This window comes from Balaenoptera ricei, chromosome 4, assembly GCF_028023285.1.
Source record: "Balaenoptera ricei isolate mBalRic1 chromosome 4, mBalRic1.hap2, whole genome shotgun sequence".
NCBI lineage: Eukaryota > Metazoa > Chordata > Mammalia > Artiodactyla > Balaenopteridae > Balaenoptera > Balaenoptera ricei.
The window spans coordinates 89,029,456-89,036,454 of NC_082642.1; the positions used below are offsets into that span (position 1 = coordinate 89,029,456).

Sequence of the window (6,999 nt, forward strand, 5' to 3'; positions counted from 1 at the left end):
AGTGTTTACATACTGAATGCTAAGATCTCTACCATCTCCCCCAGTTTAGCTACAAGACTGTTGACAGCCCAGCTTATAAGCTCCAAGCAGAAGATCTGAAGATTCTTCTTTGGGAAATCTACCTAGCCAAAGAAAAAAGAAAAAGATAATACTGTTGGGTTTCCCTGGTGGCGCAGTGGTTGAGAATCTGCCTGCCAATGCAGGGGACACGGGTTCGAGCCCTGGTCTGGGAAGATCCCACATGCCGCGGAGCAACTAGGCCCGTGAGCCACAACTACTGAGCCTGTGCATCTGGAGCCTGTGCTCCGCAGCAAGAGAGGCTGTGATAGTGAGAGGCCCGCGCACCGCGATGAAGAGTGGCCCCCGCTTGCCGCAACTAGAGAAAGCCCTCGCACAGAAACGAAGACCCAACACAGCCAAAAAAAATAAAAATAAATAAATAAATTTTAAAAATTAAAAAAAAAAAAAAGATAATACTGTTGAAGGTTCTCCAATAAGAGTCTAGCCAGAGTACCCTAAAATCAACATATCCCAAGCATGAACTCAGAGTACATGTAATTAAAATTAAAAGCAACCTCCACATGGGGTCCCTTAACATTTTTGCCCCTGTATTCTCGGCCATACTGTTGTGTGTTCACCAAATACCAACATTCCTTCAAAGATAAAATAGGGAATTCCTTGGTGGTCCAGTGTTTGGGACTCCACGCTTTCACTGCTGAGGGCCAAGGTTCAATCCCTGGTAGGGGAACTAAGATCCCATAAGCCATGGGGTGTGGTCAAAAAGTCATAATAATAATAAAATAAAGAGCATAGCAAATATGGATTAAAAAAAAAAGATAAAACACACACACAAGGGAAACAGAAGTGAGCTTTCAACTCTTATTAGATACTCACTGACCCTAGGACAGCCTGAAGTCTGAACAATCCTTGAGGGGTCCAATATTTACTTGAGTAAAAGTTTGCAGTGCAACCACTGTACAGATTAACTCAAGCATCGCTATGAAAAAGTTCTTTCTCCTGTAGGTAATAAGACAGTAATGAGAATAGCTGCTGTGCAGTGAATAAACAGGGGAGAGGTTATCCGCCCCCCAAAAAATGAGACAAAATGAATGGTTTGTAGTAGGAAACAAGATTAAAAACAAAACAAAAATAAAAAATATTGCCCATTGGCATCAGAGGACATGAATGAACCATAAAAAGGTCCAGATTGAGAATTGGAGACTTGTACATTTATGGTACCTACTGATGATAGGTACACTCAGCTACCACATATAAAGTAGATTAAGTTAAATATCCGATTTTGGTCTCAAGTCCTTACAGACAGAGAAGACTGCCTCAAGGACCAGCAAGTGACTTCTAAACTCCACTTCTCACTGGGTCTTCAAGTTGTCACTACCCGCCCCCCCGCCTCTGTTTCTACGTTAAACCCGTAATATCAGTTTACATTAAAATTGTGAACCCTGGGTTCCCATTTATCCTTTCTCAATACCTCTACTTGAAAAGTGTATTCTGTCAGAATCTGAAATTCAACAATTTTTAGGCTTCAGAATTAAGGTATTTCAGACACAAAATTTAAAAATTTAGAGGGACTTCTCTGGTGGTCCAGTGGTTAAGACTCCACGCTTCCAATGCAGGGGGCTCGGGTTCAATCCCTGGTCAGGGAACTATGATCCCACATGTCGCATGGCTTGGCCAAAAAAAAAAAAAAAAAAAAAAAATTAGAGACTCAGTGACTTGGTTTTTCATCTTAAACACATACCATATGTCTCTCTAGATTGTGAATTTATAGATTACCTCTCTGTTAACATGGCTTTGTTAATCAGTGAATTCAGAATGCTCTGCGTCATCTGGTTGTAGGAAGTTAACATGCTATAAACAGGGTTATTTTTAAAAAGAAAATAATTCAGCATCTTCCTTTAGAGGATTTGTGATGTAGGGTCCATTTCTGGCTCTATTACTAACACAACCTTTTCATCGTTTCAGTGATTCTTATTCAAAGGATAATTTGCTAATGAATATATCTCCCCAAAAGAGAAAGTTCAGCTCTGCCTGATGATCTATTACCTTAAGAATGCTGAAAATATTAACCACCCCCCCCCAAAAAAAGTCACGACATTTTCACTATAATGGGCAAGAAAAATACATATGAGGCACTGTTACTTCCTTATCAGTTGATCCTTTCTAGATATCTATCAAATTCTTTAAATCAGTGGCACGGTACAATTAACCAAAAAAGAAAAAGGGACTAAAAATTCAAGGACAAGCTTAAGGCAATACCAAGAGCCTCTGGTTAAATCAGGTGTTTGTAAGGTAATAAGAGACGTTATAGGGCTTCTCTAACAGTTCTCAAATTGAGTTCCATAGGAAGCTGGCTAGTGATACAAAGTAAGACATCATGCATACCAGGATTGTGGAGGATGGTGGTAGAGAGAAACCTGTGGACAGTACAGTGGGTTTATGACAAGCCAGAACAAAAGCAAAAATATTCTTTAGCTGGAATTCTTCCATGGTTTATGAAGGCTTGGCATAAAAGTCTACTAAGAAACACTGATTTATAAAGTGATATGGTCTTTATATAATTCTGCCAACAACAACAAAAAAACCTAAGCAACATTTAGTAAAATATTTTACTGTAAAATCTAATACTTTCATCAAAGAGCATTAAGGAGTCTAATTGCATAGGGAACTATGAAAACAGAATTACACAGAGCTACTGACAAATGACTTTTTTCCCCTTCTGTGCTCTCAGAGCTACAAAACCTGAAATAGTACTATTGATTCAAGTAAGGTTATTTGTTAAGGAAAGGAAGAAAAAGAGAAAAAAATTTTAAAGGCATAGGCAACAAACTAATTGACACTTCACCTCTCTGAGCCTGTTTATAAACTAAAATCTGCGTTTTCAAACAGTGAATATCACCTGAAAAGCTTTTTAAAAATCGCTAACACCCGGGTCCCATTTCAGATCTATTAAGGTAGTGTCTGGGCATCTGGGGTTTTGTTTTAATTCCCCAACTGATTCTGATGTCCTTGCAGGTTTTGGAACCACTGGATTAGATGACCCTCAAGGTCCCTTCCGTATCCATGACTTAAAATTCCAAATTGACAATTCTGTGTCAAAGGAACTGAAGATTGCACTTCATCATGCTTCACTGAGCATCATCACACTCCAGTGAGGTAAGGCAAGTATCCTTAATTCGTCTCACCAAGCAACTGTAAGAACAGGTGCTACTCACTCAAGTCACTGATTGCACCTCCCTTCTCTCCTCCCCAAACACTTCTCTTAGGGTCTATTTAAACTTCAGAGCAGGGAATGGCCTTCTCTCACCAATATAGAGAAAGGTATTTCCTCATATTAACTTAGAACTGTAATGTTCAGCCACTCAAAGGATTCAAGTCCCTACATTTATTCTCTGAACATTTTCAATTAACATGAAATGCTTTAGAGGCAGAGGGAGGAGTCCTCAGAAACGTGCAAAGAATTCCTTCTAAAGTGGGCCAAGGTGTGAATGAAGCCCCTCCCAGCTTTTCTCCTAGAAAGGGCCCACTAGACATACTGAGCAAGAAGCAAAACTGATTTAGGTCATCCCTCATACACCAATAATGTGTAATCAATAAGCATGAGACCTCTGGGTGACTAGGAGGAACTGATTTCTTTCTAATGCTGCCCGACCCAAAGAAGAGACTGCAGTTAGGTTTTAACCACAAGATCCTAGGATCTCTTCTGGCACCCTTCTCCATACCAAGCGTAGTTATTCTGGGTAAGAGACATAATTAAGAACCTACCATTTAAGCGTCCTGGGTATTCTTAAACCGACTTTAACCTGATTCCCAAAATAGTTCATGATTAACGTTCTGTTTTCTTCATTTCATTTAATTCTCCCAACTAATTTATATAGGTATAAGAAAGTTCCACTTTACATGGGTTAAAAATGTCTACACAAGATTAAAGCCACCACCAAGTGGCAGGCCAGGATTTCAATTTAGCTCTTCGAACTCCAGCTTTTCGATCTCCAAGTCCAAAACCCTTATCTCCGACATCCTCTCCGAACCCCTCCTCCCCCAAAAGAGTGGTCATACACAGGAACGGGGGTTGATACTGCCTAGCATAAACAGAAGGGAAAAACAGGTTTCCCACCGCACAAATGTTCAATTGTGCCATACCCGTTCACTAGAACAGGGTCCCAGGAGTGTGAGGATGGAACCAAAGGCAGGAAGGAAGCAGAATTGTCCGAACAAATAAAACCCAAGACGGCAGGAGCTGGAGGACCTCTACCAGCAGCTCTTCCGCTCAAAGATTCCCCCGGCTTCAGGAGCAGCGGCCGGGGGCGCTAGCCCTCTCCGCTTCTGCGTCGTACAGCTCGGACTGGCGAGAAAAAGGGGACACTGGTCCCTCGGGAGGAGCTCCTTCCCCGCCCCCGGAAAGGCACAACAGCGCCCGGGGAGAAATCCGCTGCCTGTGGTTCGGCGGTGGGGGAAGAGCAGCGCTCGAGGCCTCCAGGTCAGGGTGCTGAGCTGGCGCGCACTGGCGCGAGAATGGCCAGCCAGCCTGGTCCATCAGTCATTCGCCGTATTTGACACCCGGGCTCCCCCGCTTACCTACGTCCCTCGCTGCCGGCACCTGCCCCGCCGTGGGTCCAGATACTGCGGCAGCTCGGACTGCGGCCCCGCCTTCGCCAGCTTTAAGGGAAAGCCCGTCAGCCAGCAGACGTCCGGCCTGCTTGCAGCGGCCCCAGCCACCGAGCTTCCTCTGGAGCCACTGCCGAGGAGCCGGCGCTCACTTATAACGTCACCTCCTTCGGTGCCCTTCCGCCTCAGCCCCGCCCGCGCCGCGTGCAGAGGGCGGGGGAGGGAGCGAGGGCTCGGCGCTGGGGGCGTGGCCCCGCCTTCCCTCCGCTCCCGGCGGCGCACGCTCCCCCGCCCTCCCGGGACGTCTTTCTGAAGATCGGCGCCCCTGGCGTCAGGACTCCGCCTTTGGTCGCGGACCCGGCTCTTCCCTCTTTGCGCGTGAGGATTGTAGAAACTGTGATCTGAACATTGCAGAACGGGTTTGAGACTTCTTTACAGCCTGCTCTCAAGTTTTTAACCCCCATAGGGCTAAGGCAAACCGCAGCTACTATATGGCGTCTCCCTCCACTAATCCCGTTTCCCTTTGGTCAAAAGCGAAGGACCACATTGCTGCTCTGGCTGCACTTTGAGGCCTGGCCCAAGCTTTTATTCCCTGTTTTTTCCATGGTGATCTTTCCCCTTGGCATTGCGATGTGCCTCTGTATCTCTGACCCGCCTCTCCTCAACTGAGAACACTTCCCCAGGAGGGCAGAACCTGGTCTTATTCACCATTGTAGCCCCAGCCAGCACCAAATAGTGACTGGCCTACAAGTGCTTAGTAAGTCTGTGCAATAAATCTATTATTCTCTTTCTGAACAAAGAGGGAAGTGACGTCAGTCTGATATGTTAAAGCACGATTCTTTCAACAAGCATTTTTTTTTTTTAAATATGAGCATGAAGTAATATTTCTCTTGCAATTCCTCAGTCTAATTGTGGGGAGACATACATAATTTTAATACGATATCCTGACAGGTAGAAAATATAATAATACCAGATTTATTGTGGAAGATGAATTCAATTTTGGCCGTATTCGATTTTTGGAATAGAGTGGAGATGTATATTATGGAATACCAAGGGTGGGGTGCTGGGAGCCTTGTGCCCCAGGTACAAGCAATAAGGGTGTGCATTGACTGTAAAGAAGGTTAAAAAAATAATAAAACCGACTACAGTGTGGTTTGCTTTTAATCACACGTGTCAGCAAATTCTAACCAATGTCAGTGATAAAGTAGTCCTTTACAAACAAAAGCTTTTCTTGGTCTTCCTTATAAACAATTGCTGTAGTTATTGAGTTTTAATTTAAGTTTAAGCTCAGATTGGCACATTTCCTCAGTTTAAAAGTAAATCTTTTTGAGATTTCCACTTCCAGCCAAGATGGAATAAGAAATCAGATTTTACCCTTCCAACTGAAACAACTAAAAAACCAGACGAGAAATATGAAACATTTGTTTATTTTTTAATATCTGTTTATTTATTTGGATGCACCGGGTCTTAGTTGCGGCACGCAGGATCTTCGTTGCGGCATGCGGGATCTTTTAGTTGGAGCATGCAGAATCTTTTAGTTGGCGTATGTGGGATCTTTAGTTGTGGCATGTGAACTCTTAGTTGTGGCATGTGGGATCTAGTTCCCTGACCAGAGATCGAACCCGGGCCCCCTGTATTGGGAGCGCGGAGTCTTAGCCACTGGACTACTAGGGAAGTCCCTGAAACAACATTTAAAAAACATTTGACATAAGGCAAAAAAGAATGGTGATCCCTGAGAGATGGACAATAAATGGGGTGAGCCCCCCCCAAATGCACCGGTTTACTGCCTGTCAAGAGTCTCCAGGACAGTCACAGGTAGGGGAAACCAGGAGGAGCCTGGTGGTCTCCTTGTGTTGAGGGGAAGAAGCAGGGAGACTGGGAAGGCCAAAGCAGCTAGAGTTCAGGGGAAAGAGTCCCCAGTGTAGAGACAGCTGCACAAAGAGAAAGTTCTAGCTGCTTTTTAATATTTTCTCTTTGTTGTTGATTTTCAGCCATTTGACTATTTTGTTCCCTACTGTGGTTTTCCTTTTATTCATCTGGCCTGGGTTTCCCTGAGCTTCTCTAATTTTTGGGTTGACATCTTTCATCAGTCTGGGGAAATTCTCAGCCATTGTCTCTTCGACTATTGTTTTTGCTCCATTCTCTTATCTCTGTTCCTCTGGGAGTCCAATTACATATGTAAGATTATTTGACCTTGTTCACCATATGCTTTACACTTTGTATCATCTTTTTTTTGTCTCTTGATGTTTCAGTTTGAATGTTTTCTATTGACCTGTTTTTGAGTTTACTAATTCTCTCTTCTATAATCTCCAGTCTGTTATCAAATCTGTGCACAGTGTTCTTAATTTTTAATATTGTATTTTCAATTTTAGA

The 6,999-nt window shown here is 43.5% G+C and overlaps 1 protein-coding gene across 11 annotated transcripts in view; it reads right to left on the reverse strand.

Annotated features, from left to right (window-relative positions):
- The window catches only part of SENP5 (SUMO specific peptidase 5), a 44,637-nt gene extending 39,871 nt beyond the window's left edge, over positions 1-4,766 (reverse strand). For 8 of the 11 annotated variants that reach the window (XM_059920833.1, XM_059920834.1, XM_059920839.1 and 5 more), the window contains exon 1: positions 4,597-4,766. The gene's annotated coding sequence lies outside the window, so the exon portion shown is untranslated. Of the gene's footprint in view, positions 1-894; positions 1,018-1,489; positions 1,688-4,596 lie in introns of all 11 variants that reach the window. The other 3 variants (XM_059920832.1, XM_059920830.1, XM_059920831.1) reach the window with 3 other exon arrangements.
- Between the last annotated feature and the right edge of the window lie 2,233 nt (positions 4,767-6,999).